This window comes from Zeus faber (assembly GCF_960531495.2).
Source record: "Zeus faber genome assembly, chromosome: 6".
Lineage (NCBI taxonomy): Eukaryota > Metazoa > Chordata > Actinopteri > Zeiformes > Zeidae > Zeus > Zeus faber.
Window position 1 is genome coordinate 32,603,289 of NC_137201.1, and position 10,031 is coordinate 32,613,319.

The following is a 10,031-nucleotide window of genomic DNA, read 5'->3' on the forward strand; positions in this document are numbered from 1 at the left end:
ATAGCCCAAAACACAGGTCACTAAGTGCTTTACAAACGGAAGACAAATAAAAATAAGAAAAAAACACAAATCATAAAATCAAAGAAAAGCAAGTAGATGGAATAAAGTACAATGGGGTAAAAGGACATCATAGATGCAGTTACGTCAAAGCAGGTATAGTATTTTTAAAAGACATTCAAAGGAACACCGTTTCGATAGAACTGTATTATCCTTCATAAAATATATTTCTAATTAATTTTCGGTTTCAGCTTCGCAGCCTTCATAAAAACACACAATAAGCCGAAATGACGTAAACAGATGATTATCTATTTGATATATGGTTCATAATTATATCTAAATTATTTATATCGTCCAAACTGCAATAACACCAAGATAAGAATACCTGGTGCCAACGGAGGTTGGGCGTGCACGCCTTATAATTAAACACCTTTTACGCCCCAAAAAAAACTCACCTTTATTGCGAGCGGAAGATCCCCCCCGTGTCCGAAGAAAACCAAAGTGCGACCAGGTGAGCGGACATGTGCGTTAGATCCGCTGCGTGTGCGCGGAGTGGAGCGGTGCGGTGCGCGTCGCAGCCCTGCGGTGTGCGCCGTGGCCGTGCACCGTGCGTGTGCACAAGGAGCGTGTGGTTCAACCCCTTTAAGCTCCGCAGCAATCAGCTGACAGGGCTGCGGAACCCTCCCACCCGCACCCCCAGCCCTGCCCCACCCTTCTGCCTGGTCTGAGGCTGCAGTCGTCAGCTGGACATTTTTGTAATAAAAACAAAATTACGAATGTTTGCAATTTTCCCTTAGAAGCTAATCCAAAAGAACTCCGTGATATAAATTAGTGGCATAAAATGGCTTCGTTGAACATAAAACCCTATCCGAATTTTATTATTATTATTATTATTATTATTATTATTGTGTACGTTAAAAATAAAATGTGTAGGATGAATTCGATGTATATAAACCTTTAGAACAGTCTTATACATATAATGCAAATATCAAAATATCAACAGAGCCAGTCTAACGCCTTCAACTTTTCATTTAGACTGTCATTGTTTCCCTGGTACTTCCCATTTTAGAAAGGGTAGCCGGGGTTTTGTGATTGTATTTTGTTTAGGATCAGCAGGGGTCCAGACTCTAGGAGCTGAACCCCGCCCAGGCCTCCGTCAGGTGCTGCTTCCCACGGACACAGGGGCCCCGGGGGCCAGGGACCCGCCGCCTCCGCCCTGGGACCGTGCGGAGCCTTGGAGGACAACACGCTCCAGGTTGGTGATGGTCTTTGGTGGATGTCAGTGTGAAAACAACTGCAAACGGTCCTGCAGGCTGAGCACCAACTGCATGTCAACCCAGTGTCCAGAGAAACACGTTTGCATGGATCAACTCAAGATATTTTGATATTTGAAGCGATTCATTTATTGGCTACATGAATACCATTTGAAAATGATACAAATTGAAATTTAATTCGAAATCTACATTTAAAAATATTCAATTAAATTCCAAATGCAAATAGATCAGAACAAGAACATTTATTAATTAGTAATTCATAAATAAATAAATAACCAGAGGAATGAGGTTGTGTTAAAATAAGAGCATACAATCACCATATGATATTCTCTTTAAAAAAACCCATGTCGGGGTGGTTATTATAGGTATACACATCAATTTGGGGGATCTATTAATACTTAAAGAAATCCCAGGCGCGCTGGAATTAAAACCATATTGCTTCCCTTCCTGTCGTTGGAAAAGGTCGTTTTGCTTTGGCGACATTAAAAACAAAAAAAACCCCTATTATTAATAACTGGGGCAGTTTTTATTTTATTCGATTTAATAAAGCTCCGTCTACTATACCAGGGCAACAGTGCATTCTTTGCGAAATCCTGCTTCGTTTTTTTCAGTATAACATTATATACTACAGTCTAACATATTTCAGTAAAACATTATATATTACGGTACAATATATTTCAATAAAACATTACATATTTCAGTAAAACATTACATATTTTAATATAAGATTACATATTATAGTCCAACATGTTCCAGTGTAACATTACGTGTTTCAGTAACACATTATATATTTCAGTAAAAACATTACATATTTCAATATCATATTACAGTCCAACATATTTCAGTAAAACATTACATATTTTAGTATAACATTATACATTACAGTAAACATTACATATTCCAGTACAACATTACATATTTCAGTATAACATTATATATTTCAGTAAAACATTTAATATTTCAATATAACATAATATCTTACAGTACAACATATTTCAGTAAAATAGTATATATTTCAGTAACACATTAAATACTTTAGCATAACATTTTATATTACCGAAAACATTACATATTTCAGTAAACATTACATATTTCAGTATAACATTTCATATTTCCATATAACATTATATATCACAGTAAACATTACATATTACAGTAAACATTACATATTTCAGTAAACATTACATATTTAGTAAAAATTATATATCACAGTAAACATTACAAATTACAGTAAACAATACATATTTCAGTAAACATTACATATTTCAGTACAACATTACATATTTCAGTAAACGTTACATATTTCAGTAAACATTACATATTTCAGTAAACATTAAATATGTTAGTATAACATTACATATTTCAGTAAACATTAAATATGTTAGCATAACATTACATATTTCAGTAAACGTTAAATATGTTAGTATAACATTACATATTTCAGTAAACATCACATATTTCAGTAAACGTTAAATATGTTAGTATAACATTACATATTTCAGTAAACGTTAAATATGTTAGTATAACATTACATATTTCAGTAAACGTTAAATATGTTAGTATAACATTACATATTTCAGTACACCACAACCTGTAATATTACTTGAACCACCAGCACCTGCACACAGCCACCTGTGAGGTCACCATTTGGTCCAAACTTGCACCTTTTACACCTTTTGTGCAGGAAAGAAAAGCTCATTTAAAAGTGTGTGCATTAATCACAGTGCTGCTCCAAAGTATGATAATCACCTGAACACTCTATTAAAATAAAAGTACCCGCCCGGGGGAAATCTCACCTTACTCTTTAATTGTTTTGAGTCTTTGATAGGCTTTTTAATCCAAGATTAATTTATGCATTCTTAAATAACTCTACCTATGATTAATAAGCTTGAAAGTTAAAAGGAGACTATGGCAATTATAACAAGTGGTTGGTCATCACCTCATTAGACGGTTCCGGAAAGATGCAGTTTGTATGTGACAGTGTGCATGTGTAAGCCTGAGTGTGTACAGCGAAAGAGAAAATGAACAATATGGGGGAAGGAATAGGAGTATTATGGGATGGGTGCAGGTTTCCACTGTTTAAATGCAGATGAGCACAGAGGGAGGGGGCTTCGTCGGCTTATCGTTGGCGGCACTGAACCCGTGTGGCCTCTGATCCTCGACCAGGCGCTCAAACCCCACCGTTATCGGCCACGACGGGACGGAGGTGACGCGCTGCCGACCGCGCCGTCGTGGCGGAGTCCGTCCTCAGCAGGCCGAGCGAGGTCTGAGCGGCAACAACGACAAAAGGAAGCAGATCAGAGCCCGCCCCGGGGTGGCGGGGGGGGGGGGGGGGGTGGGGTGCTAATGTGTAAACAAGACATCACTCCTCTCCTGCTCTGCTGTTTATTTGTCTGCTAAAAGCCCACCCCTGGGTCCCGACCCGGCAGCCAGACCTGGTGAAGGCAACGTTTCATTTTGCGGGAGGCAGCGTGGAAGTGCACCATGTGTGTGTGCGTGTGCGTGTGTGCGTGTGTGTGGATGAAGGCGCACACAGGGATGGAGGGGATGGGGGGGGGGTGTTATCATTGCATCAAATGAGGCTGGGCACAGGAACCCTTTTGTCACAGACAGGGACTCATCTGCCAGTGTGTTGCTGCGGGGTCCTGGGGGGGAAGCCAGGAACAAAGGTGCTAAAAGGCTGCGTGACAATGACGCCGCTCCGTGCGGAGCCTTGAGGAGGACACAGGCTGCATGGGACAAGCAACGCCAATCACTCGGCAATTACTATGGCGCACAACCCACAGGCCTTGTGCGGGCATTCTTCGAGGAGCTCAAGGACACAACGGAGCCCGTGTGAGGGCCGTCCTTTCTGAGCCTCTACAGTACCTACAGGTAGCCGCACGGTGGATAATGACTTGTCGTCCGTTGAGCTGATCCTGTAAATAGTACCGATCGATATCTGAGCAACGCGTCCGCCTGCCAAAAAGCAGTCTCCGCCATCTTTTCTGACAAGTAATCCAAACAAAGGAAGACTTTGATTTGCACACATATCGATAGAAACACGCCAAACACAGCACCTCCAGAATTCCAGAATTATAATAACAGCTCTTTTTATTGATCATTCATCGCGGCAGCTCCTCCGCTCCCAGATTCCATCCCTCTGCATCTGCTGGCGTTCAAAGCGTCTTACCGGGCCACACCGGAATAAAGAGCGCTGCGAGCGGCTTCAGTAGGGCAACGAGGAGTCAAGTGAGAATGGGAATTATAGTAATGATAACGAAGGGCTCTGCGCCCTGGCTTCAGGCGGTGTTGTCGGCATTACCATAAAGATGCAATGTGGTTATATTGCCGGCTTTGGTGAGGGAGAAGGCCAAAGAGATAATAACTATTAGAAGATGACAGTGCTTTGTGGGTTTCCAGCTGCGGAACCCAAATTTCCATACAGATAGAATAGCTCTGGGTAGATGATGAATGTGTGTGTGTGTGTATGTGTGTGTGTGTGTGTGTGTGTGTGTGTGTGTGTGTGTCAGTGAGGGGGGGGGGGGGGTGGTTTGCTGCGTGACTCTGTGGACCGTCTCTGTCGACAGACGCACATAGTCCTGGTCGGCAGCATCGAACCGGGTCTCCTCCGCCCCCCAGTCAGAGGGAGGACCCTCCCGGTGGAAGAGCCGCGCAGGGAAGTGACGCCGTCCCCACGGCTCACACCACTTAAAGCCTGGAAGTGCAAATAGCTCGGCTGTGTGCGCGAACAGAGGAACAGCGGTCCCCGTCGGGTGAGTGGGTGTGCGACATCCCTCTCCAAAAAACCCCAAAGAGTGGCAAAGTTCAAGGTCATACGACTCTCAGAAACAACAAATACAAAAAAAAAAAAAAAAAAAAAAGGAAGTAGTTTGCATCCGATGATAAACAAACCGAGTACGAATAGCAACCCTCGACTCCCCAAAAGGGGAGATTTGACTCAGCAATATTCAATGTAAATCGAAATACCACCTATCAGGATGAATCCTGATGACCCAGAAATGGAACAGAGGAGGGCAAGCTGAGGGAGACGGAGATTTAAAAACAGACTGAACCACAACTGGGATGAATGAAGAGGAGCAGGGTGCTGGAGACCCCCCCCCCCCCCCTCGACTCTCTTTCTTAACACAGTGGGAAGGTGTTAAACATACACAGCCGGCGGAACGGGCCCCCCGGAGCAGCGCCGTGCCGGGGGGGGGATCCTGGGGGCCGAGGGGCCCCGCGTGCGGACTTCCAGCGGCGGCGGCGCTGTGTGTGTTTATCTGAGCGCCGGGCCGGCGGAGAGGGGACGGAGGCTCGGGGAGCGGCATGAGCGTGAGGACACCAATCACCCGGTAATTATCCCCCCGGTGTCGGAGCGGCCCCCCGACGCGCCGTCCTTGATAGATTCTCCTCAACCGGGAACGTGGCACCCGGCCGTGGCAGACTGCGGGCGGGGCGGAGGCGCCGTGGATGAGCCAGGGATCAGCAATGAGACAGAGACCAACGCCGGGGAGTCGCAGTGAAATTAAAGAAGCCGAAGAGCGAGCCAACGCCGCTCCCGCATCCCCTCGCCAGAAGCCCGGGAGCAGTTTGAGGAAACTGCGCGAGTGGAGTAAAGCGGGATTCAATTTGGTCTGATATTAAAGAAACACCCCTTGGCATCTCCCTCATGCTCTCCCTCTCCACCTCTTCTGTTCAAATCACTCGCTTACCTGAGAGTGACGTGTTTGAGCCATTTAAATTAACAGTGAAATGACTTATTCTAATAGGCCGGCGCTGCCGCCGCCGCCGCCGACGCCTGGCGGAGGGGTACATCATCATCACGCGCGCTCACCAAATCCGAACCCCGGGCGGGGCAGCGTTGCGTGTCCCCGCCGCCCAGATAGCCAAACACACACACACGCGCGCGCGCGTCATTTGGACGCCGCTCAATCCCACGTCAGCCATTTACGGAGTCACCGAGACGGCTTATTCTAATGGAAGAACACGAGGACTGTCATTACTCGACTACAACCCTCTAAGACATCGATGTCATGGTCCGATTGCCGAGGAAAAAGAGAATCAGTAAGTACACCCCAGACGGGGGAGGGAGCCGCCCCCGTTTCCTCTGTATGGAAACCCCCCCCCTCCACACACAAAAAAACCCCACAAAAATAAAATCGAAAAACCGGGAGAGGCAGCGGCTGTGTGTGTGTGTGCGTGTGTGTGTGTGTGTGTGTGTGTGTGTGTGTGTGTGTGTGTGCGTGCGTGCGTGCGTGCGTCCCAGCGTCTACCTCTAAAACATTGAGTTCTACATCACTCTCGCCCGGGCGCTGGTCCGATGAATACAAATGAGGATACAGTGAGTATCCCCCCCCCCCTCCCCCCAGGGCGCGTGCAGAAATAGACCTGAGAAAAGAGCTCTGATTGATGCCGCTACACTCTGAATAATGATCGGTTCAGGGGTCAAACTACTTTAGCGGCATACATTATACCATTAATTACAGACATCAATAAACAACAAGGACATCCTCCGTGTGTCTGCAACTTCGCCCGGCCGCCGCCGCCGCCGCCGCGTCTCCCGATTGGTTAATTGTGCAATTAGTTAGAGACACGCGGCCACCTTCAAAACACAGACAAGCGGCGTTCCAGCGAACGGCGCCGCCGCTATCGATCGCATGTTTGATATAATGAACCTGCGCGGCTGCGGAGCAACGTCATGGTAATTACAAGTGACGAGAGGAGCACATCACCACCGCAGAGTTACATACGCAATTAAAATATTATTCATTGCCTCTTAAATAAAACCCCGCTTCTGGAATCCTATTAAATTTGGGATAATTGTGTGTGTTTAATTATAAGCTGCGGCGGGGAAGGACGGAAGTTTGGGAGAAAAGTAACAGGCCGCGCTGTGACCCAAATAGCGGCGGAGACATTTTGTTTTTAAAGTGACCTTGCCGTGAAGCCTCCGCTCAGAATAGCTCCGTCGGCTTGGCGTGGACTCCGAGGCGCGGACTGTCACCGCCGCTTCTTTTTGGTTCTTTTTTTTTTTTCTCTTCTGTCTTTCAACGGTGAATGGGGCCATCACCACCTCATATAATCTGTGCCGATGAAATCGTTTTAGTTTTTACCACTTTTGAGTACACTGCTGTGAAGTAGTTATTTCGGTGCTTCACCCTCAGCGGCCATTGGAGTTTGAATAAAGCAACGAGGAACGACGGGGTCGCACGGAGGAAGATCTCGGGTCGCACGGCAGGTCTCCATAGCGACCACGAAACCTTGAGAAACAAAGCACTGCCTAGAGGGTCATCTGTGGTGAGTGGATTATACAAACTCTCCCAATTTCATTAAAAACTGCAAATAACTACGTAAATTCATCCAGGTTTCCCCTTCGCTTCAGTTTTTTCTTCTTCTGATCGACTGATTTGGGTTCTTTCCGGTCACTTGAGGTGGTGGGGGTATTTTTTGTCTTTTTTTGTGAATGTCCAGCCATGTCGACAGCTCACTGACCACAACTCCCCGCGCTGCTTCTTCCACAACACCGCGGCTGCTTTTCACTTCTTGCACATTCCCGATCGTTGGTTTCTTTGCTGGGAAAGGCGTGGCGGGCCCCGCCACCAGCAATGGACACAGCAAATAGAGGAGCACATGGATAACACAGATACAGTGAATGGCTGCTTCTTATAAAAAGAGCTAAATAAGGGCAATTATTTTTCCAAAATCATTAGCATTTATTAACACTTTAAAGGTCCCACATCGTTTGATCCAAGATTTTTCAAAATGTGTTGCTAGATCAGTCGTCTTGAGTGAATGTAAATCTTTAACTTGCTCCTTTGTCAGAGTGTGAAAAAAAATCAAGGCAGTCAGATTGGGCCCCAGGTGTGGTGTGCATGGGCCACGTGAACAAAAAACTGCACTGGAACGTCCTGTTCGGCTCCAAGTCACAATAAATGTCGGAGAATCTTTATTTTTGAAACAACTTGTGTTTCGTTGACTCAGTGGAACGACATGAAACCGCTGGAATCGAACCAGGCGCAGAGGACGCTGGATGCACCGAAACCCGCACTCTCCCAAAAAGTTCGGTCCGTGGGACGGTGTGCATATTTAAGTCCAGATGTGAGCCCCCCTCCCCGCCCTTGGACACTTAACTCGGCGCCCTCGCCCGGCCCTCCGGCCCCCGCTGGCTCCTCGGCGCCACTTGGCTCCGGGCGGAGGCTCCCGCCCGCAGGCAGCCGGGGGACAGGCCAAGCGGAGCTCTCTGCCACTCCTGTGCTTCATTAGGAAACAAAATATAAGGTTTCCACTCCATTAGGAATGACTTTAGGAGTGAAAGCACATAAGACGCCGACTCACCTCATCAACAATGCATTGCAATAACGGTGCAGGATGAATGAGAGCGCGGGAAGGGAAGAGGGAAAAGCATTAGGCTGTATACGATGTCTTTACGGCGGAGCGGAAAGAAAAGAAAATCATTAATGCAATAAAATGTGGTCAGATTAATCAAACGCCCCAAACTCCTATGAAAATATTACGGGGAGAGAATTTTCTATTACATCTAATGGTATCTAATCTAATACTGGCAGTTAAAGGCTTGGGCATCTATTTATTGTGAAACACAATTTAGGAAGTTTAAAGGGAACCACTGAAGCGTGGGCTCAACATGGCCGCCAGGAACGCGAGCACAGATCTGCTGCTATTTCCTGCCAAACTCATAAAAGCTCTCCATTAAAGGTTCTGGTTTGCTCTGAGTCGGAACACTGATACGAGAGCAGAGATGAGACAACATGTAATTAGCGCGTCATAATCAAAATGACCCAGTCGGACACTTTATGATCACCAAGAGGAAATTGCAGCACCGCTGGTGGCAATCTGCAGGCACGTGTTAACACCATTAACATAATGAAAATACACAAATGTTAATAGCCCGCCTCGTGATGCGGACCAGGACATAAAGCACAATGTTAATTTCACAGCACATCTTTACTAACCTCAAGGCTAGTGGGAGGTAAGGGGTTGGGGGAAACACATCTGTATTCTTTTTGTAAATGGTTTGGAGAGGGGAAAAGTCTCCCTTTCTCTTAAAACAATGTATGAAAAGTGCCGCTCCCAAGCTACACGTCTCCGATGAGGGACTCAATGGAAAATCTAATTTTCAATTAAAATCTCATTTGCCAGGAAGTTGAAATGAAATCACATGTTGTGAATTAGCACACGCATTTGCATATTGGGACACTTGCCAATATGCGCAGAACATAATTTACCTTAAAGATTTTTTTTTTTTTATGGATCATTGATGGGGTATGATCAATGATGCATGCGTTAAAAAAAAAAAAACAAAAAAAAAACAGCCGTTAAACGCCACGGAAAACTTGTCAAAACTACCATGCATATTTTATCTTTTCTCATCAAAAACAACTGAAATGATACGCACATGGAAATGGGAGACAAATTTATGGATAAAAGCTTCCGCAATATCTCAATTCCCACTTAAAAAACATCTCAAATTCAGGGATCACGTTGTGGGGCTTGTTCAGTCATTTTTACTTCTTATGGAACAAAGGTTGGTATTCGGCCAGAGAGGCTTTTCTTTTGTGCTGAAATACAGATTCGCACGTCGCCGCCGGGGATATGACGCACGGTGCCCGGGCCGGTGACGGGTGTTTTTATCGTTTGGTCAGGTGACAACGGGGGTGAATTATCGACACACGATGACTTTGGGGGGGATGTTCTCCCTGCGTTGTTGACGTGTGCCAGCCTCCCAGCCTCGCTGCTTCCAGCTCTCCTCCCTGATCCCGTGCC